Source organism: Protomyctophum parallelum (assembly GCF_964188405.1).
Source record: "Protomyctophum parallelum genome assembly, chromosome: 8".
Classification (NCBI taxonomy): Eukaryota; Metazoa; Chordata; class Actinopteri; order Myctophiformes; family Myctophidae; genus Protomyctophum; species Protomyctophum parallelum.
Window position 1 is genome coordinate 42,200,936 of NC_139703.1, and position 24,342 is coordinate 42,225,277.

Below are 24,342 nucleotides of genomic sequence, written 5' to 3' on the forward strand. Positions count from 1 at the left end.
GGACTATAGTAAATAATATTAAAGAAATTGCCGTGACATTTTGTAAAGAAAATGTATTTAGCCCCATGTTCGAATGCCCCCGCCCCCCTGTCAAAAATAGCTAAAATCGTTTAAACGAAAAGAAAGCAGTAAATGAAAATAAACCAATAAACACTCATCTTTTGCTTTCTCTAATAACAAACTAAAACATGAACCTTGGTTGAAAAAAACTAAAGTTGTCCTCAGAAATGAGATAATTCCAACACTGTTTATACTTTTTAATAGTATTCATCATTGCTGTTAGAAAGATTGTATTTTTTGTAGCAACAGCATTGCAGTGGCAATACCTTGCACTGCGAGCTGTTGTGAGCTTGTAGATCGGCTATTTTCAAAATCTTTGCCTTTCTGATGTAATTACCAATTTGGCTAATGTTTGATAATTTTTGGTATAGTTGGTTGCTTTATACGCAGCAATGGTCTTATTAGTATATTTTTATTTGTCATTTCAGAGATTACAAATAATAATAAATGTAGTGGAGTAAAAGCATAATATTTGCCTCTGAGATGTAGTGGAGTAGCAATTAGGGGGCAGAGCTATTTCATTAGGGAGGAGCAATGCCCGATTGTGGTCCCAAATCCTACTGTGTGTGTGTGAGTGTGTGAGTGTGTGAGTGTGTGAGTGAGTGAGTGAGCGGTTGTAATGCATGTAACTCAAGAACAACCGCAGTTTGCCCCACCCACTTCAAACATGACACACGCGTTCCACACCCCCACAGGGAGTGCAGTGCCCGACCTTGAGTCGGTGGCATACACCGTTGTCCAGAAACACCACAAAAGGCTCTGGTCAGGCTGGTGAGCCCAAATCCCTCACCTGTGCAATTTCCAGTCTCTGCTCAGCCAATTGATTGCCACGGCAACCCCACACCTGCTAATTGATTACTTAACCAGTCCACTTGTCAGTCAGTTTGCACTCTTCAGGCACAGACAGACAGATACAGAGACCTCCATATACAGTATGGGCACAAAAGGGACCCGTTAAAATGGGTGCTATGACAAGTTGACAACGGGTATTATTAGGTTCCCTAGTTGCATCGTTCTCAAGTAGGCCGGTGGCCCATGGGCACGTACAGGTGTAGTCATTTCTAACACTTGTTTTTAACACCTTTCTTTTGTTTATTTATTTTTAAAGGAAAATTATGACTGCTGCCCTTGATGTCTGGAATGCTCCTTGAGAACACCGGGGGTAGGGTTGAGACTCAAGGGTCTCCCCAGCTGGTCAATGATAGTGGGCGCGCTATGTTGTCTGGAATCCCCAAATGTACCGCTCAAGCCTGGTACATTGAGGTACATTAAGCCCGTCACAAGTATTAATACATTATTTAAATTACAATAAAAATACATGAATAGTGAAAGTATCAGATCTACGAGATCAAAACGTTTTTGAGCTCCTAGATCTGCTACTTCCACTACGTTCCAACATGGGAACGAGTATGACGATTATGACTATCATCCCAAAAGTATTGCGATTATCACAAATACTTATTATGTAGTAATTGTGATGGGCCTAAGTGTGTGTGTGTGTGTGGGTGGGTGGGTGGGTGTGTGTGTGTGTGTGTGTGTGTGTGTGTGTTGAATCTGTTTTTAATTGGCCCAACGTGTAATCTATGTTGAATTTGGGCCCGACGTTGACAACGTTAAATCTACGAGCTGGACGACGCTGGATCTACGTCAGCTATAGTGTAGTGCTCCCCGGGGTATGGGTTGAATCTGGATCAATAGTTGGGCCATGGGCAGGCGGGTCGTGCAGGAACTGGGTTGTGCAGGAACCGGGTCGTAACCAGCGGTCCCTTGTGCGACCCCCGTCCAGTGTGCTCGGCTATCCGGCCTACCGTACCTCGGTTTTCAGCCTAGTTTTCTCTCTTCTCTAGTTTTCGTTTTCAGCTGGTCGACGTCACATCTCTTCACATCGCTTCAAAGTACCAACTGTTGAATATCTTGTTTCCTTCCCAAGGTTGTGTTTCCTTCCCGCCAGGGTGGACAAATGTTTTCCCTATCTTGTTGTTTCCTTCCTGCCAGGTTGGCCACATGTTATAGTTTGATTAACCCCCTTTTGTAGTACTTTCCAGGTGGCAAACGTTGAATTTTTGTCACTCTTCTAGTGACCCAAATTAACAGATATTAATTAGTGCAGCTCCGTACCGTATTACCCTACATAGCTATTAGGACGTTGTGGTGGTGTGGATGTTAATGCACGCGTGTATGCGTGCGCGTGTGTTTCATTCAATGAAACAATTGACGAATTTAATTTCTTCAAGACAATCTACGCATTTCATTTCATTTCCCATCATTCATTGGAGTCCCATCATGGCAAGGTAACTATATTACCTATACTATATTGATTAAGGGCATCTGCTAAATGCCTAAATTGTACATTGTTGATGAAATAATATTAAATATATACACAGCAAGGTGTGTGTGTATTTTTATTATTTTATCAACAATTTGCAATTTAGGCATTTAACAGATGTCCTTAATCCAGAACAATTTACAGTAAGCAAGAACAATAACCTGCTAATAATGAGCATTTTTGTTTTGTTCTCTTTCTCTAGCCTATAGGTTGAAGCTATACAGTATATTAAGTGACAGATCACATACTACTTCAACAGATGATGATGCTACAGATCTCGACTCCTAACCACTATTGCTAATGAACCGTACAGTCATGCTACTTGGACTGCTCATAAAAGAAGATTGATGTATGAGGAAAATATACCAGCATCCCTCCAGAACCTGCACAGTGAGTGCACTAGCCAGTGAGTTTGGCCAGAACGGAATCCACAGTAAGAGAGGACAAAAGTGCTGGGCTGGATAGCATTCCCCCGATGGTCTTAAAGAACTGATCTCAACCTAACGTCATCCCGGTGCCTAAAGCTGGAGACCTCTCAAAAGCAGACGACTACCGAGGGATCAGACTGACACATACCACCACAAAGGTCCGTCCATCCTTCAACAGCTTCTCCGTAGTCGGGTCGTGGGGGAAACGGCTCCACCAGAGAGCTCCAGACCACCCTCTCCAAAGCAACATTAGTAACTTCATTCTGGGGGATCCCGAGGCATTCCCGGAAAATTTTGGAGATATAATTCCTTCATCTCATCGTTGGGCTTCCCAGTTGGATTTTTGAGAACCTCCCTAGGGAGAGAGGCATCCTAACCAGATGTCCGAACCACCTAAGCGGGCTCCTTTCCAAGTGAAGAAGCAGCGACTCTACTCTGAGTAGACATTGTCATAATGACATTGTGGAGGGCAGCGATCCAGGAATCCCGAGTTGGTGTTTGCTAGACCTCACTCTCGCAGCAACTAATGTTGACCAGAACATCAAACCCTGTACACTCAAGACACGCTGCATATATGACCAGACCTCATCAAACCCTGTACACTCAAGACGTGCTGCATATATGACCAGACCTCATCAAACCCTGTACACTCAAGACGCGCTGCATATATGACCAGACCTCATCAAACCCTGTACACTCGACATGCTGCATATATGACCAGACCTCATCAAACCCTGTACACTCAAGATGCCCTGCATGTATGACCAGACCTCATCAAACCCTGTACACTCAAGAAGCCCTGCATATATGACCAGACCTCATCAAACCCTGTACACTCAAGAAGCCCTGCATATATGACCAGACCTCATCAAACCCTGTACACTCAAGACGCCCTGCATATATGACCAGACCTCATCAAACCCTGTACACTCAAGACGTCCTGCATGTATGACCAGACCTCATCAAACCCTGTACACTCAAGACGCCCTGCATATATGACCAGACCTCATCAAACCCTGTACACTCAAGATGCCCTGCATGTATGACCAGACCTCATCAAACCCTGTACACTCAAGAAGCCCTGCATATATGACCAGACCTCATCAAACCCTGTACACTCAAGAAGCCCTGCATATATTATGACCAGACCTCATCAAACCCTGTACACTCAAGACGCCCTGCATATATGACCAGACCTCATCAAACCCTGTACACTAGTAGGCTGTTTCATTTTCTGTTAACTAAAGATCAGGAGAGACAAGGAGCCCCCAGTTACCGAACATTGGCGAATAAACACTCTATAGCAATGATTACTATCAGATACTATTTAACACTACCTTAAGGATTAGTTATTTGGTGGCCATGCATGTATTGGATGCAATTAATAATGAGGAAAATCCAGCCTGGGCCTACACAGTAAGTATCATGGTTATTTTAACTCTGGGGGTGTAAAACTGCATTTGCACACTGAGGATTTTGCTGTGTACAGTAGGCCTACCATACTGTAGCTACCGTCCTTCACATAGTCAGACAGCTATTCCACAATCTCCGAATGCTATATAGAGTCTGGAACCTCTCAGAGTAAGGAAGCTGCCATTTCCGTTAACGAAAATATATTTTAAAATATCTTTACCTTTTTATTTTTGTATTTCCTTTTCTGCTAAGCAACAAGCTATATATATATACTGTATATACAGGTGATTTCCATTTATATTGGGATAAATTTGCGTGACTGTAAAGACCAAAACGGAAGTGGGGAGGAGTCTCCACTTCCACTTTATCGCGTACTCATGATGATAGAGCTTCTGTTGCTCCAGACTGTATGACGGAAGCATTTGGAAATTGCGAGAGGCAACAGTCTGGCAACACGAGACTATCCTTCACAGTACGTGTTAATTGATGCACATGTGATGGCCTGACCCCCTGTTCAGTTGTCTTGTTTGTTGTCCCCTGCTTGTCTGTATGTTTGGCTCCTGAATAGAAAGGTGGTGGGATATAAGCCTGGTGGTCCCCAGTCTCTCTCTCGCTCTCGCTCTCAATTCAAATTCAAAGGAGTTTTATTGGCATGAGAAAACTGCCAAAGCAGTGGAAGTGGAACAAGACAATCAAAATAAAACAATTCATGTATTCACAAATAAACAGAGCTGTGTAACACAATATACATCCATATAGGAGAAGTTAGCTTAAATACTTTTGAAAGTTGACAGCAGTATTTCAATGTTTTTGCATTCTCTTAGTAGAAAAAAACACATTTGCGACACGTACCAGCAATTTATTGAAATGTAATTGAATTAAAGTTAGTTGCTCTGTTTATCATCACTAGCCCTACCCGTTGTGAGACGGGCGCAGTACCCCCTTGTGGCCACGGGGGGTACTGCGCCCTGGGTGCGTTTTCGCTTTTTTTAATTCACTAATAAATTTATAATTAATTGGCTGTGTGTCACTGTAACTGCCGTAGCTCCTCCTCACTGCCTGCACCAATCGCTCCCACTTTTCACACAGGCACTGGCCATAATAATATGGAGGTCTCAACAAAGCCCTTTTTCCAATTGAACAAATTATAAATTAATAATGAATTATTAGTGAATAAAAAAATGCGAAAATGCACCCAGGGCGCAGTACTCCCAGCAGCCACAAGGTGTGTGTGTGGGGGGGGGGGGGGGGGGTGGGCAATATCTCACAACGGGTAAGGGCTAGTATAACATAATTTGTATGTACCGAGATCTGGGGCCGGGCGGGGGACTCCTCCTCTGCTGCTGCTCGCCGTCAGAAGAAGCAGGGCTGGCTCGTGTATATATAGGCCACATAGGCCATGGCCTATTTCCCAGGGCGGCTTCCCTCTCTGGGTCGCCCCAGTCATTTCTGGAGCCATACTTTGGCTCGTTGTTGGACCAGTTGCAGCCACTTCTGTTTGTATGAGCTGTATTGTTGTCTGGGCAGCGAGCGGCTCCGACGGGGGCTTTCTATGCGGACCCTCTTGATGTTCCTTGCCTCTCGGAGGCCACGTTCCCCGTCCTCTCTCTCCTGCGCTCGGTCGCGGGGCTTCGTGTGCTTGGGGACGAAGTAATCCGGCCACAGCAGTCGGTCTCCCCCGTGGTGACCTATACTACTGTGACTCTGAGAGCGACTCTGTCTCCTGGGCCTGGGGCCGGGCGAGGTACACCTCCTTTGCTGCTGCTCGCTGTCAGAAGTAGAAGAACATTTCGACCGCTTTCTACTTATCTTCTAAATAATTAAACGTGGTTTCACTTGTGAGTCAACGGCTAAGTAGGCTACCAAAACAAAAGAAAAACCATGAAACTATTAAAAGAAAGAACAGCGACTGATGCTCACACGTCTTCTGACGAGTTTCAGTTCAGCTCTCTCTCTCTCTCTCTCTCTCTCTCTCTCTCTCTCTCTCTCTCTCTCTCTGTGAAAAAATACCATTGTATAAACAGATGTACAGTATAACATTGCAACTTTGCAGAAGAAAATGTAGAAAAATGATATATATATATAATTATTATAATTGGCCGCTTAAGGGAGGACCCACCGGCATGCCGGTGGCAGTGGGCCACGTTGTCACAATCATGTCACTATGACTTTGCTATAATTAACCATATAAGGAGTTCCCAATGCAGCTACACCCAAATTGTTGTCTAACCTCAATGTGTCGTCATGGCATCACGCGCAAACAAATCAGTCAGCTCCACATACGGGCATAAAAGGGGTATGCCAATATATGGGTATATAATGCCATCAGCAATCTCCATATACAGTATGGGCATAAAAGGGACAAGGACTGACAGATACAGAGATCTCCATATATGTGCATATTAGTTCCGTGTGGATAGGCGTGAGGGTCGGGTAGTGTGTAGTCGTGTACCTCTAGTCTAGACTCTAGTCTAGAACATAAATACATAAGCAGGACTTTTCTCCCTGAATGGGCCTCACTTCAGAGGTGTTCAAATGTCCTTTGGCACAACAAGCTTAAAATAAGCATAGTACCATACGACTGAATCTACATGACAGGCAGGAGGGAGCCCTTAGACAATTACTTTCACTGCGCTGTCTACAATAACCTTCTACAATAAACTTCTTTCACTCTGAGTCTGACCTCAGGGCACAACTTGTCACTCTCACCTATTCGCATGGGAAAGACACATGGGGTCTGAAATAGAAGCTTAACAGTGCTTCTTGGAATTTAAACAAAGCCATACATTCTACTATAGGTTCTCGACGTCCATTCACCCTATCCTCAAAACGTTTATTTATCCCTTTCCCACCCATTTCATTTATTGGCGTGTTTTATTGCGGTGTCTAGCCTTTTCTTCCCCTACCTATTGTATTGTTCTCTCTGTGTATCTAATACACAGAGGTAAGTTTGGCATCGAGCCTCCAGGACCACAGGATGAATGGACGTTATGATGAAAGGTGATAGATTGCGAACACATATTTAGTTTTCACTCCATATTGCTTTGTCCAAGGTTGGAAACAGCCCAGGCAGCAGAAAGCCTACACACAACCCCCCCCCACCGTCCACCGTCCACCACCATCCCAAAAAATGAAAAAGAAAGAAAAACAAGACCAGACCTTAAATTGCACAACAGTTTTTCTACTTCTCTAAATTGGAGTCTGCAAGCTACCATTTTATCTCCTAAAATGGTCATCTGTCATACTTGAAGAAAATGTGGTTGACCTATCAAACTACCCTTTATAACACTGTTCCTTAGTTTCACTCACAGATGGAACTACTAGTCAATAGTTGATGGACAATCTGACCATACAGTAAAATATTGTCATGTGTCCAAAACCATTACTTTACAGGGAATGGTTAAAATCCACTTTCACTATTACTTCCAGTAAAAATTGCCGATCTATAAGCCTACAGTAGCTGTCACACTGCAATGTGTTGTGACCTTGAGCAGCTATATTCCCAACCTTAATGTGACACTCCTGTACGACAAAGGGCATTAATTTACAGAAAAACACAAAACGTGTTCCATAGTATTGTACAGTACCTGTACTGCACTGCTTGAGCTACTAGATGGTTCATATAGGTCAAGTATGGCCCGTGATTTCAATTGTCCTTTTCACAACCTGATGCATAGCATGAAGTGGATGGGGAGGGGGATCTCAAAGAGCCATTACCATGAGGCACATCAGACACATCATCAGCTTGAGGTGATGAATTGTATTGCGTGCAACGCAACCAGAGCCTGAGATGGAGTCTTAAAGATGTTAGCCTAAATGATGGCCGCTATTGCTGTCATCTGGCAAGAGATAAGGTTGCCTGGTTGCAAAAGTAATGGCCGACCGTATAGAAAGAAATCCAGGGAGATTGAGGAAATAAAACGATTTACTTGGGTGTGGCGTGTTGGGGGAGGTGATATTTCAGGCCTATGCCTTGATCATTATTTTTTAGACCCAAAGATTTCTCTTATGTGCTTATGTTTTATGGTACTCAATACTCAAACAATACTCATGCAGACGTATGTTGATTAATTTGTCCCACTATCAATGTTATTTAGATGACTATATAATAACTATACTGTTTGCTTGTCCACAAAATAAGTCTATTTTTTTTTACGGTTGCATGGTTTACCTGGCTTATTTAAGTTATTTTGCAGCATGTAGGCTAATTGTTATCTATTTCCGTTGTCATTTGTTGTGTCCTATTTTGCACTTTGCAAGTCGCCATGTAGCCTGTAGTGTCTGCTAAATAACTAACTTGATGTATGTATCCCATTGAGAAAATGTTCTGAAAGAGCTGGGAACTGCTATAATACTGGGCCAATCCCTTTTAGAGTGATATTCCAGCGAAACATCACACAATCTTGTTCCAGTGATCAAAATCAGACTACTGCATATTCGCTTAACTACCATATACCCACCACAAGATGTTCAACAAACAAAAAAAGTTCTGACCTCTGCATGTCATTGATAAGGCCTATCTAGGGTTCAGAGAGATAAATTGGACAATAAATTGCCCTGCAGGCTGCATTCTAAGAACCCCTGACTGCTCAGATGTAGGTGAGCAGAGATTTGGGTCTCATTTGAGGGGGGTGGTCCCCACAAGAGACTCAGTGTAAAGGAGATTTTTTTTAAAAGGAGGTTTTTTTCTTTTTCAAGAATGAATGTCTACTAGGGGGGCTCGTCCATCATGGACGCTGTGCAGAGGCCCATTATTAGAGCAGAGTTATTGCTCCCGTCCACAGTAACACCGCACTGCTCAAATGGCTACTATAAGGAAGACTTATGGTGACCTAGACAGAGAGATATATAACAGCTAGTATCATATGATGAACTACTGCTTTGGCTCAGCTTATTTGTTCGTACTTAGGGTTTCCTGACTGTGATATCGGATTATATATTTATACCAAATGGTTTTGAATCAGTCCATTGGTTTAGTTGTCTTATCAGACGGGAAATTAGCACAGAGCACATTAGATGACTATTTACATGTTTACGTCTGCCCTCAGTAGGCACGCATTAATAATGTATGCATTTGCAAGTACAGGACAGTCAAGTGGGGAAGTGCCTAATGCCTATGCTGAGGAATCATTTGATACAGCTCAGTACACGGACAGCTCCGACAGACGGTGTGATGCAGCGCTCATTAGATATAGCACATAGGAGCCGTCGACGCTGAAGAAAAATACCTCAGTCGAGTACTTTTGAATGGCTGCAACAAACTGTCAATACCGCACGTTGGAGCAATTACTGCAAACCATTTTGTCTTTGAAAAAAAGAATTGTCTTTGAAAAAATCACACCCGTGTGAACTGAGTGGTGCAATTTCCCCCCCCCCCCCACCCACCCCTCTCTCTCTCTCTCTCTCTCTCTCTCTCTCTCATTCGCAGGCAGCAGGCACAGCATCCCTCTCTGTTTCTGGCGCCCCCTACTGGTACTAATAAGTCATATACTCGTGCTCATGGCCGCATAGATATGCACGGACATTGCTGGTTGTAGGAGTGGTTGCACCACTCAAAAAATAGCTAGGTTTTGGACGTTTAACAATTGTGTGGATCTTGGTATTCTCATATTAGCCGTGGCTCCAATGTTATTTGTCATGTAGAAAGTAATCTATGATGTCAGTTTTTATAATATATATATATTTTATAATATCTTTTATGACTCAATTTTTTGACAGCAAAGTTTTATTTAGTTTTAGTCATTGTCTTTTGAATAAAATTCCATTTAGTTTGTCATATTTTTCTTAGTCTAGTTTTAGTCGACTAAATATCATTGTGACTTTAGTCGACTCAATCGACAGTTGATTTTGTCGACAAAAAAATATTTGATGGCGCTGTAATGGCAGATTTTACACTTGGTTGCATGCTGAAAATAGCCGATCTACAAGCTCTCAACACGCCGCGAGTTTCTCATAATAGCTTAGTTTTTCATTCGTTTTTATTTAGTTGACGAAATTTACACTGATACGCAGCTCATGACACCTACAGACAGTATGACTTCCATTATGAACGTTAACCACTAGTTAAACCCCTAGCATCCATTATATTCTGGGGCAAACATCCGGAGAAAATAGCCAATGTACAAGCTCACAACGACGAGTTGAGAGTTTATTAGCTACTTTTGGTAAATAGATTTAGTGTAGAGAGAAAAAAAGGAGTGTATGTACTGTAGTATAGAGCCCTGGGTGGAACCGGTCGACTCCCTCAGTATATATTTGAGATATATTTTATATATTATCTACTGGCAGAGTGCAAGACATTTGGCACTGATCTGTCCAGCGGTTTTCAACCTTAAGCTCTAGAGACACAGAGCAGACACGTGTTATGTGTGCATATGTGGCACCAGCTAAAAACACCAATGCACTAAAAATATACTTACCAATAAAATACAAGTGATAAAGTGCAAGGTGCTTAGCTTTAAAATACCCAACGACTACGCCACCTTTGTAAGAGGTCTGGTCCTCTAGTCTAAACACTTCAAAACTTCAAGACACTCAGGTTCGTGGGACAACTTAAAATATTAAAAAGGCAAACTTAAAACCGAGGCAGGTTTGAACGTATAGAACAAAATACTTTATTAAACTAAAATACAATGGGGCATCTATAAGCCAAAATAAAATACATTTGTACCCAAACTCTAAAGCCCTAATAAAAGCCTAATGACTAAACTAAACCCTAAAACAAAACCATTAACAAATTAAAAAGCAATCAATAACTGTTGAAACATCATTTCACTGTCACATGTGCAAAGTAGCAGGGGGAATTATTCGGTGTGTGGAGACCATCAGGCTTCTACTTCCTTCCGTCAACACTAACGCACAAGGGCAACAACCAGTTCATCCGTTCCACAATACTTTACTCTAGTGATGGTTCCACAGATGGGTCCTACGTTGGCAACACTACAGAGCAGGTACTTACAGACAGCCCAGGTTTTACCCTGGGCCCTTCTGATGATGGCATGTAGTGTTGCGGCCTCTACGCTCTCTCCTCCGTCCATGGCCAAGTTCACCCAGCTGAACTTGAACTCTGAGGAGTCGTCTCCTCCCCTCACATCTGGGCAGCCCCCCCACGGCAAAGGGCGCAAACTCTGGAGGTCGTGGTCGTGGCGCTTATAGAGTCGAGGGACATGCTACCACTGGCCCCCCCACGGGGGTCGTGGTCGTGGCACTTAAATACAGCCTTTCTCGTGTCGACATCATGGCTACCACTGGCCCCCGGCTGCATCTTGGCCCCCAGCCATGGTCACTGCCCTCTCCACACCCTCCTTTCAACCTTCCTTCTGGTTCTGTAGCCCTCTTTCCTGCTTCCCTCTCCAAACACTCCAAGTCTGTTATATACAGTAGGCCTCCTCATTAGTGGCCACACCCATGTGCAAATCATCAGCTGCAGGTCCTCATTACTTAGTGGGATATTTAGCCAGTCAGTGGAAAGAAAATATGGTTGTACCAAATCATGCAACTCAACAAAAAGGAAATATTAAGCAAAACAATAAAGTAAAACCACTCGACTAATCTTATTCTAAAGCATGCAAAATATACAAAAACACAGCAAACACAAAATCACATAATAAAGCAAAACCACAACACATCTAAATTTCCACCGGCTCACACATACAGAACAAAGTTTGGTGCTGATGGTCAAGCAGTTTGTGTGATTAGCTTCAGACGACACACACACACACACACACACACACACACACACACACACACACACACACACACCCATACACACAGTCTCACACACCTCTCCCTAAAGTAAGCTTGATTTATACTTGAACATCTGTCATGCATCGAAAATTGCATGTCTCACAAGCTAACACAACACGATGACGTGTTGTGAGCTTGTATGTAGATCGACTATTTTCGGCACACGGTGGTGCGTAACCAAGAATCCATCTTTATTTTCTGTCGTACAACGGATGTGAGAGATGTGTCACGAATACAACACAGTGTGATCTTCTAGGTTGGCTATTTTCAGTCTGAGATGGCATCATTCGACCAGTATAAAAAGTGTATAGGCGTATACTAATTTATAACAATCACCCCCGTGTGCTCATCTTACAACATGGTGATGTAAAACAAACATTGAGAGTCAGACAAAACAAACATTAAATGCTCTTTATTGTCAATGGCGTTTTTAAAACAAACATTGAACCTGTATATAGGAGGGGCGCCCCTCAAAAATATATAACATTTGACCAGTCAGACAGCAACTATTAAAAACATTTTCTGTTATTCACCTTGATGCTATACTTTTAAAGCTGTATAGTGTAGGCGTATAGGCATCAAAATGCTCGTTCAGAGCAATTGAAAAACATTTTCATCCAGCATCTGTCTAGGACTGAGTGCATCTTGAAACGGAGACCCTGAAGAACTTTAATATATGCTTAGACTTATCAAAATTTACATGACTGGTAATTTCATATGAAATCAAAGTAAATTTACAGTTTATTTAGCCTTTCGAATGAATGCAAATTCATGCAAGTAATCCACAAGATAAACTGTTCACATTTCACAAAAGAAATTCAGACATCATGTCGGTCTCCTTGATGTAGGTATAGAGGAGGAAAAAAATGACAAATGGCTCCCCCTCAGCGTTGCAATCCAATTCTTCCTTTGCGTTCCACATACTTTATAACTGATCTATGCCCCCTAAGAAATTGACGGCCATTAAGAAATGGAAGTCTCTCTGCATATGAATAGGGCCTAGGCTACATCGCCTATACTTATCATCTAAGGCGGGATTTTCATAATGCAATCAATACTTAATGGCCACTGCATGAACACAATTTAGACTATGCCTCAAATCCATATTGCAATTCAACATCCATAGATCCTAACCAGTGTGCTCTAGATGACTGCACAATTCTGTATTCTTTATGTATTGAGCTCATCTCCTGTTTTGAAGCTTGTCCTGAGGGAGAATTTGAGTGCGTGGGACTAAAGCATAACAATGCCATCTAGTGGCAATGCCAAATAAAAATGGTACAACATTTAAAAAAAATGAATAAAGCAGCCCACCACCACACTCTCAGTACTTCTCATAGGCTTCATATAAGCCTATGGGGCAAGTGAATCGGCTCATATTGAAACAAGCTTATACATTTGCAACAGCTAACATCAATTCCCTCGAGATTCCTTGTCGTTTCCGAGTGCTGACAACATTCTTAATTTCTATTCCAACACTCAGCTGCAACCTGACCCGTGAGGATTTCACTCGTGCTCAGCACTGACGATCAGTTTCACAAGCCTATTTTAAACTCTGCTTGGCTGTACACGGGCATCACACCAGGACATAACCTGCTCCACGTCTGCAGTTTCGTACTAATGGAGTCTAACCCTCTAGGACCAAGGGACTGGTTCAGAGCAAACTGAATGCAATGTTTTTTTACATAAAATATTTACATAAGCCTGATTTATACTTTGTCGTATGACGGAGTTGTGCACTGAAAATAACGGATACACAAGCTCTCACCACATCACATCACAGCATCAGAAATCAATCAGATAACCTTGTCTTTCCATTTAATCAGACTGATTTCATCCCCTGTGAGGGCCATTTATTGTATTTTGTGTAAGAGCTCAAGCCTTGCTGAGCCATATAGGGCAGGAGCCTATCTCCTGTAAGTATACCCCCTGGACATGATGCTAGTATGTCGCAGGGACTTACCCCCAATAAAACCCTTGATGCTGAGGGCCCAGCCGGGGATTCGAACCCCGACCTCCCAGTCTCAGGGCGGACACTTGAACCACAATGCCACTGAGCTGGTTACATCATCAAGCTGAGATGAATGTGCCCTTATGGTGTGAAATGTCAGGAAGTGACTTGAATGTCTCCATCCCACTCAGCCGGTATGCTGCAGTGACCTCATCTCATAGCCATGGTGACCAAGTCAATAATCAGTTGCATCAGTTAACCACATGATCCCTAACCCTCTAGCGATGTGCTACATGTGATCTGTGAGTCATGTGGGTCATGTAAGTGATCATGTGATCTACAAGCTCACAACGGGAGATTGGCTAATTCCGACAAAGAGGTGTAAGGCAGCAGGGAGCTATTAGCCTATGGGGGACCCCTGTAATCGAAGTATATAGTTTGATAGTAGTTAATCTACAGAAATGCAGGAGTGATTCAATAATGGCTTTGTCTTCAATGTTGAATCCAATTTAGGTAACACTTCCTATGAAGCCCATGTCAATACACAAACGTTCAATGTACAAAAACTAATGTAATTACTCATATGGACAACTTCAACTTATCTTCATAATGGTACTCATTGGTGAAGTTTCTATTACAGTAGCTTGGATTCCCCATCGATGATGTCACTGGTACTGTAGGTGGGTTTATTGTGAACTGTTCACAGCCCTCCTCTGAGACGAGAAGATAGAGTAGAAAGAAGGAGGAGTGACCATTTTTATATATCGGTTGAAAAGTTATTCTTTAATCATTTTTTTTAATAATGATTTATATGGTCAATATTATATTAACTGCTATTAATATTAATTAATATTCACTCACAGACTTTTCCTTTTGGTCAGTAATAGCACCATAGTGTATTATAATTCTCATGGTTGTAATATGAGAATTATAATTGTATAATCCTATATATTTAAAAACAATCCTAGAGGGTGGGTGGTCGAGCGGGCAAACTGACAGTGGTCGTCGCACAAACGTAACATGCAGACTTGCAAGATGCCAAACTTTTCACCAGGGGCCCCCGGGCCCCTAACGTGGCATACCGGCGCGCACACTGGTATTCACAGCAGTTTCTAACATTTCAATTGGCTTTAACTGTGACCATTGCTCTGATCTGTGCAATAGGGCTGGAGCCCCGAAAATGGCCGAAACAACATGTACGTTTTTAGATTCAGCCTCGGGTCTATATGGGTTAACCTAAAGGGATTAATGTCTTCCTTTGGTCCATTCATCCATCCCTTCTCCTGGTGAACAATGTTTTTATCAGAGCAAATATTTTTTAATTTGTCATATGACATTCAGCAAGACAAATTGTTACAGTGTCTCTGAAAGTGGGTAGCGTGACCTACTGTACACTGTACAGTATAAAACGAATATTTAAAGATTGATAAAGGTTGTCACACAGCACATGCCTGTTTGCTCACACCTAGGGCTCCATTTTCGTCACCGCTAAACCCATTATCCCTAAACTTCTTTGCCTTTTTTTTTTACTATTCTGCTAAACATTTTTGAATAGTTAAAATGGCCAGTCTACAAGCTCACAACGTGTCAATGTAGATTGGCTAGTTGAACTATTAAAAAAAAAAAATCAAAATAGTAAAAAAAGGCAAAGAAGTTTAGGGATAAGGGGTTTAGCGGTGACGAAAAGTGGAGCTGTGCAATATTTCTTGTAGAGATCATCACTTGGAGAAAAGAGATCATTGTGAGTCGTGCTGAAATATACTGTAAACTGAAACTGAATAAGACCAACTGTAAAGTGTAAAGCCTGATCTATACTTTGTCGCCCGCCTAAAATAGCAGATCTACAAGCTCAAATTGTATTTGAGCTTGTAGATCGGCTATTCTCTGCAAGTGACACCGTCGTACGATGGTGTATACATTAAGCATACAACTCGAGATGGATTTGAGCAGTCAAACAGAAATGACGAATGGAAAAAATGGAAGAGGCTATCTGCCAGCAGCTCCGATGTCCAAAGGAGGCTCTACTTAATGTTACCGCGGAGTCCGAATGTGGAGGGGGTCAAACCCTTCAACATCGACACGCCATCCATCTTCCTGGCAGCTTATGACAGGCAGAGATGCCTTGACCTAGTGCATGGCGAATGGGAGAAAAAAAATCATTTTAATCTGAGGCACCACACATGTAATCAATTCTTATTTGAGTGCAAGTCTTTTTCCTGGTGGGCGTCTCAGTCGGTAGAACCGTTTTGTCACTGTGACATGGACCTGACATCTGTTGCAGCCTACTTACAGTATGTGAGGACCCATCATATTTAAAAAGTCAACTATGGACCACAATTTAAACCATGGGGAAATATTGTACCGTGAGTGAAAGCACCAAAGTGCAAATCAATACTTTCTGATAAATGAATTATTCCAACAGGTACAGAAATGGATCAAAACACGCAACTATACAGAAAGTGCGAATGAAAATGTGACCTACATAATATAAGGGGGTCTCAAGAAGGGACAGTGTAAGACTACACTTTTTAACACTCCAGCTCATCTTAACATTCTGACAGCTTGTTAGAGCTGGTTATGGCATCAGTGACAAAAAACATGCTGAGTGCTGTTGTTAGGTTTTTCTATATATGTAGGTCACCCCCTATGTCTCTCATTTTGGGTCATTTTGAATGAGGTGAATTTATTTTTTTACGTCACTCAAGATCCACAAGCTCACAAATGTCAGTGTGATGCATTGCATTGTGAAATTGTAGATCAGATATTTTTGAAACGATGTTCCAAAATAATAACAAGATGATGTACTGTATAAAGTTGGAGAATATTTTAGAGAGGTAAACATAATATACTTCAGTTTTAAATTATTCACATGGCACATTCAAAATCAAAAGTGCGTGCGTGCGTGCGTGCGTGTGCGTGCGTGCTGGCCTATATAACATTGGGAACATGATTTTCCTAACCACAGAGCTTTCTTAGTGCACTCATGAGAAATATGTATTATAGTATAATATTATAGTATAATAGTAGTATTTTCACACACAGAAGGAAATCCCACATTTCTATTGCAATATAATCTCTGGGCAAGCTACTTTAAATACAGTGTAGTCAGATCTTGGTGTAATGGGCGATGAGGAAGTGCTAAACCAATCTATAGGGAATGGCATCACAGCTGTTTGATTGCCAAATAACAGTTGGCCATTAATGAACAGTGGGGTGTTATAGTCTTTCAATGACGTACCAGATATGTAATTAATAATTATGTACGTGTACCACAATTACAGTACTGACCAGCTTGGGCGATATAACTTGCAATTAGAGCTGGGTTGAAGTTGCACTACTTTGAAACTACTTTGAAAGCATTCATGTACAATCATGGTTTTGCAAGTTAAAATGCACTGTAAACTTGCAAGATGTGATTGTAACAGAACAATGATGCAAAATATGAGTTTTGGAGTTGGCATGACCAGACTAATATCACTGCGTAGATGGATATTATCCAGGGATTCTTCTTTATTTTTTCCCTGTGGCAGATCAGTCTGGTTTCCAGGCTATTCCAGGCAGGATCGTCTTTTCCTTGCTTTAGTCGCAAACAAGCTGCTGTTGTGAGTTTGTAGATCTTCTATTTTTTTTTTAAGTATAGCCCCCCAGTATAGGGATTCTGGGGTGTTTAAAAACATCATACGGTACTTCTCTTTCTATTTAAACTTAAGTAGCCTCCGGCAGAATAATTTGACATTATATAATTGCATGCACTATAGATTAAAATGTTTTTTTTTCTTTTTATATAATTTTTATCCCACGATTTTTGCAACCCATTTTTTTTCACCCAGTGTCGATTATCTAATGTAATCCTGGGCGCTACAATTCCTCTGCCAACCTGGGGTGGCAGCGGACTGACCTCATGCTTCCTTTTTTCCCACCCTGCTGTTGATCAAATAGGTTGATTAAAAAAACGAAATAAGCATAATTTCAAATTTGTCCATCAATTAATCATTATGTAGAAAATCACTGGCCCAGCTGCTCCTGTGGATACTGATTGCAATTGGTTCATCAATACTGTATATGCAAGTGTTGATCCTGAACTGCCAGACAGCCATTCACATACCAATAATTAATTATTCCTGCAGTAGCACTGGATTGTGGGGGGCTATTTGGACACATTCCACCAGTAATACAATTTTAGGAGGGTCAAGTCAACAGAGCAGTATACCAACCAAAGAGTCCTGGCTGGCATGCATAAGCAACAGGTGGTCCCTTTATAAGTGGACTGAATTGTATGACAGGGACATGCATGGGTTTGTCAGCATGGTCAAGGTAAGAGAGGGAAGGGGACAGGGATTGAATGTCGGTGGCCAAGTGGCAGGTGTTGATTGTAATTTGAGAAGATCAAATAAAATACAGTAACTTCATTAGTAGAGAAAAGAGGATTTTAAGTAATGCCTTCTGTTATCGCATTATGCTGCTGAATGAAATGAAACAGATGGTCCCCTGGCTGGAAATAGAGACATCTTAGTCATCTCCACAGCCTCAGCACTAGCAGTAGCCTCACCACATGATACAGAGGCTAGACTGGGAGCGCAAATCTCTGACAGGAGGCATGCCCTATACCACTTGCCAGCTTTTTTCTCTCAGTCTGGGGCATGTGATAACAATGTTATAGGCTATATAGGGACACATCAATGACAGACTACATAAGTTGAGTCCAAATCAATGATTCACAACGCAATTTGCAACCACTTGAAAGAAATCGTAAAATAGTGGTTTGCAACATGAAAAAACTGGACATTCCATGCGCATCTACGTGCCGAGCTGTGATCGAATAGCCTTTCCTCAGCAATGGTATTGTCACAGTCCTCTGGGATATGGGATTTGAACAGCAGACGGAGCAGTGCCTAAACTGGACAGTGACAGACATGACAGACACATCAAGGCAAGGACTTTACTCTAAATCCATAGTACCATAATAGTCAAATCCATAGTCAGTACCACCAGTAAGACGCCTGAGGGCGAGAAGCGCATCCGCCCGGGTGACGGCAAACTGTTGGGCGAGCGCTGGCGCTTTGGCATCAACATATGGAATGTCGGAAACAGGTCAGCTCCATATACGGAGATCTAACGGTGACAGCGGGGGCAGTGTCTTGAGTGTACAGGGTTTGATGAGGGCCCAGTTAGGGCCGGGCCTTAATTTTCGGTCTTGTAGAGAACTCTAGTTTTCGCCGGCTGCCGGGCACGGCTGCACTAATAACTTTGGGGCAGGCCCGTCTAGAGTTTAATCAGTCAAAAGGGAGACATCGAAGAGTAAGGATGGATGGGGAAGGATCAACATATGGAATGTCCGAACAGGTCAGCTCCATATATGGAGATCTAAGGGTTTGAGGTCAGATGTAGAGTTGCTGGCCAATATTGATGACAGCAGGGATCTCCATATATGGATTTAATCTCCATCCCTTATGATGTTACGTGATGTCACCATTGACCATATATGGTCATGCCTGGGGGTGACTGACTGACTGATGGGAAATGCACGATTTTATAGTAAATGCGACCTGCCGTCGCAATAATAGTCAAATACATATACTATTGCATACGTCGCTATACCATAATCAAATGAAATCCATAATCGATACCATTAGTCAAATCTATAGTCAACAACATACTAGTCAAATCCATGAAAAAATTAAAAAAGATGTACTACTTAAAGCTAAATCAAAATAACAATTATTTCCAGCATACAGTAGGCAAGGCCAGGCAACTTTAATACAAAACCTTTCATGCACCAAGGCAATTCAAACTGCTTTGCAGAATAACAAACAATACAATCAGAGTCAACCAATGCACTTTAAAAATACAGAATATAATAGATGCAATTAAAAGATATAGGAGCATACAGTAACTTATAACGAATACTATATAAGGTTAAGGGTACCCCAACTTTCAGAAACTGTCACATATTCCCCTGGGAATAGGAATCTTTGTGAGATGTATTGCTACTTACTAGACACCATTACAAACACATTGGTGAAAACATTTCTTGGTAAGGAATCTATTCCCAGATTGGACATTTTTCTGATAATATTCCCTGACTATTGCATAATACATCAACCTATTGTATTGTACTCTTGTACAACAAACAATATGAAATAGTATACGCTCTCCTTTCTTCTTCATTAGAGAGAGAGGGGGAGAGAGAATATGTAATGGCGGATTAGTGTGAGGAACGTGTTTGTTTTTATCAGACATGTGTTGAATCACTTGTGACTCAATGAGCTGGCATGTGGCAACCTAACGGATTCAGACTTCGCTGCAGCATGTTACTGCGTTGGTTTCAAACGGTCAAAAAGGAGTGTGGCATGTTGTCATCACCAGACGTTACAACATAACATGTTGCAATAATACAGTATGTGTGCCCTTACACACACACACACACCATGTCTACACCGTGTCTAGTGTTCGCTGACCCAAATTAACTTTGCGAGTCTTTCGTGAGAGGAAGTGAGTTCAGTAATGTTATGGACATTGCAGCTACACAAGTTGACAGTCAATGTACATGCAACTGAACAGTAATGACGATATATCCACTACTACATGTATCTGAAAGGTGGACAGATCATGCCGCAGCATAGTCTCAGGAAAAAGACCTTTGCCCTGTGTCACAATTGCCATGTGATGTCATCAATATCATAGTCCGTATCATTCATAGTCAGTATATTATGGTTAGTTCAGTAATACTCAGTATGGCACGCACGCACACATGCGCACACACTCGCGCAATAAAAATAGCCCAGAGGCCACACGCTGTGCTGACCCACCTACCTACAGCCAAAATAATGTGGCCGTGACTCAAGCTGGTTGGGTGGGATCGAGGGTGTGGAACTCAAAGAATCTAGATCTAATCACGACTCAAAAAACATATGGCTCGCTTTAAACTGATACTAGTATGTATGTAGATAAATTTGTCATGCGTCACATCGTGACTGCAATGGTGGACATACAGTAAACGCCTTTGGTAGACAGTTGAAACAAGGACATTGCTGAGCAGTTTGGGGAGTATAAAATCTGTAATTGGTCAAATTATAATTTATATTCACTTTTGTGTCAGGGTATATTTTGTACATAATTTTGAAGGTTCACTGCACTCATGAATAAAACACAAACACCAGATCGCATCTTTACAAATACGTATCAACCTTTGCTACATACATTTGCTCCATGATTATTTTGAGCTACTGTAAGAGACCTGTACAAATGCATCCTACTGAATACACTCCAATTGAAAACTGACCCCAACTCCCACTCCAGACCATGGCTGACTGCCAAGATGTGAGCATTCTGAATTTGCAACAAATTCTCAGTTAACACATATCTGTTAAATTATTTTTGCCACAGGAGGTGTGTGCTCAAAGGGGACTGAGTTTATATTGCACATGGATGCCTGTACATGGAGTTAACATATGACAATCATGTAACATGCCATATGTGACATACTGTAAAATATAACATGTACAGTATGACGAGATGCACAGTAATATTTACACAATCTAAATGCGGACACACAGTCACCATAGTCTCATGTTCACACAAAACATAAACACATGACTGTCAGCCATTAGACCCTGATGGTGCAGTGCCAAGACTCGACATAGTCCTGGCGTATCGGATAAAGTAAAAGTACCAAAATGCTATGTATAAATACGGAATTCAAAATGTACTTGAGTAAAAGCGCTCATTATATTCTGCAGAATGTCCCATTTTTTTAGTATAAAGAATCTTTTGAAAATAGCAGAGCTACAAGCTCAGAATGTGCCACATCGCGATATATTGTGAGCTTGTAGATTGCCTATTTTCAAATGGCCAAATGTATATAGGACTGAAGTGGTTAATGTATGTAATGATAATCTAAATCTACAAAGTATCTAGTAACTAAAGTTTTCAAATAATTGTCGTGGAGTAAAAGTACAATATTTAGAGTAGACGTGTAAGTATTGAAAAATGGAAACACTGAACTGCTTATCTTGGACTCCACTGAACCAATCTGCAAACGTTGCATACATGCAGCACACTCCCTGAAGCCGCTCCATCCCCACACAATATGAAGAATTCCCCATGATTGGATCATGATGCGTCAATTCTATTGGGCAGGCAATGCCCATACACATTCTGGACTAGTGATTAACATGCATAATTTTAGACTTTTCAGATCCCATTCCAATTGCTTAATTATTGGCTTTCAAAGTCTGCAGGATGGGCAGATCTTTCTGAACACAGCATCTAATCTACAGTATCCCAAATATTAATCACCTCTAAATAATAGACAAAAACATATGCAGTGCCATTAATGCAGAAATTATACAAATGTCACTCTTTGAAACAAGATGTGTTCACAAGATTAGTTTGTGTTATCTCTAAAAACAGATACAATGTTTTACTTTTTTTTGCCAATGGGTTCCCAGAGTCATGTGACATTGACTGTCAGGCAGGGTTTTGATATTCCATATTTTTCCCTGTAAGGGGCCTATTTCTTACAAAATAAATGGTATATCATTAACGCATCTAATCAAACGCATATTGGAATCGCATGTTGAGGGGCTGCAAAACTTCTTCCCATAGGGTCATCCCAAATGCATAAAGTTTCACCAAGCTTGTGATGTAGACATGCTGCCCTCACAGCACCCAGATGGCTTCAACCCACAACTTCAATCAATATTTAACCTCTTACATATAATTTTGGCATCACATTCATTTTCAGAACAGAAAAAGATGAAACGAGTAAGTCTAGTTCACAACTGAAATAACAAGTAAGACGCCCTGAGGGCGAAAGTGGGCGCGGTCGCGTGGATGCATCCGCCTGGGTGATGGCAGACTGCTGGGCGAGCGCTGGCGCTTTGGCATGATTGGGGTCAGATCAACATATGGAATTAATTCTGTACTGGCCAGATATGGAGCGTGTATTACTGTATTTAGTGTACAGGGTTTGATGAGGTCAGATCAACATGGAATGTCAGAACAGGTCAGCTCCATATATGAAGATCTAAGGGTGGCAGCTGGGGCAGTGTCTTGAGTGTACAGGGTTTGATGAGGTCTGGCCATATATGGAGTGTGTCTTGAGTGTACTGGGTTTGATGAGGTCGGATCAATATATGGAATGTCAGAACAGGTCAGCTCCATATATGGATATCTAAGGGTGGCAGTGTCTTGAGTGTACAGAGTTTGATGAGGCCAGATCAACATATGGAATTAATTACGTATTGGCCATATATGGAGCCTGTCACGAGGTGTGACAGACGGACTGACTGACTGACAGGCTTTGCAAGTTTTCATAGTAAACTGCGACCTACAGTCGCAATAATCAACGTTTGTCTTCCCCAAATGGAACTAGATAACTGTAACTATAGGCACCAACTATGGTGACGGCATCTGCCAATGTCTCTGAGCGTTTATGCAAAGCAGTCCGGTAACACTATAATGAGTTAGAGTTTTCCAGCCTATTGAATCTCACATGATGAACGTCAGCTGAGATTAGACGCAGCAAAGTGTGAAAAGAGCACTCAAACTCAAAGACTATGCAATCATGCAAATAGTATAAGAGTATAGCAGTTCTGGCACTACAGTCTAAAAATAATTAGGGATCTTTCTCACTCATTTTTCTTTATTTCTTTCCTCTCCACAGTTTCTGGCAACGGGAACAGGAAAGGTTGAAAATTGAAATTGTTCATATTGTATGTTTGCATGCTTCTTCTTCCCTGTTGTCCAACGTGTCAAATTCAACACATTGACAGATGGCACCAGGAACTCAATTTCCAATGTCTTCACATTTGTAACTGTTCTTAAGTCATGCTACTGCTAATTACTGTTAAGATAGTTTGACATATTGCATGATTTTCTGCCCAGCTGTTGTTTTTAAGCCATATGGCTCTGCAGGAGGTCTGTCTGTCACAGTCTGTGTGTCTGTAGCTAATCTCACAAACCACTGGTCCAGTTGGCGCCAAATTTTACACACTGCCAGACAGTGCCAGTAGGCCACAGAAGTAGGCCTACCACTAGTACTACTATGCACAACCACACATGTTTAAGACATTTCATTTCATAATGGGAATCAGTAAAGCTCTATATTTAATGTCTTAAGACAAATGTACAAGTAGGCCTATGTGTATAAGAGCCTGACAAGGCACAAGATGTTCTCTGACCTTTCTTTGAGTAACCTACAGTATTTATTTAACAACCACAGATTCAAAAATATCTACTGATTTACATTCTGTCAAGGACTGACTGGTTAAGCTGTCAGAGCAGTAAATCAGACACATGGTGTGACCTCATTAACCACTTTCCTGATCCGACTAATACAATTCTTACCCTAAATGTTTCAAATGGGACTAATGATTATGAATACATTTTGCTAGTTGTTGCTAATTGCGTAAAGA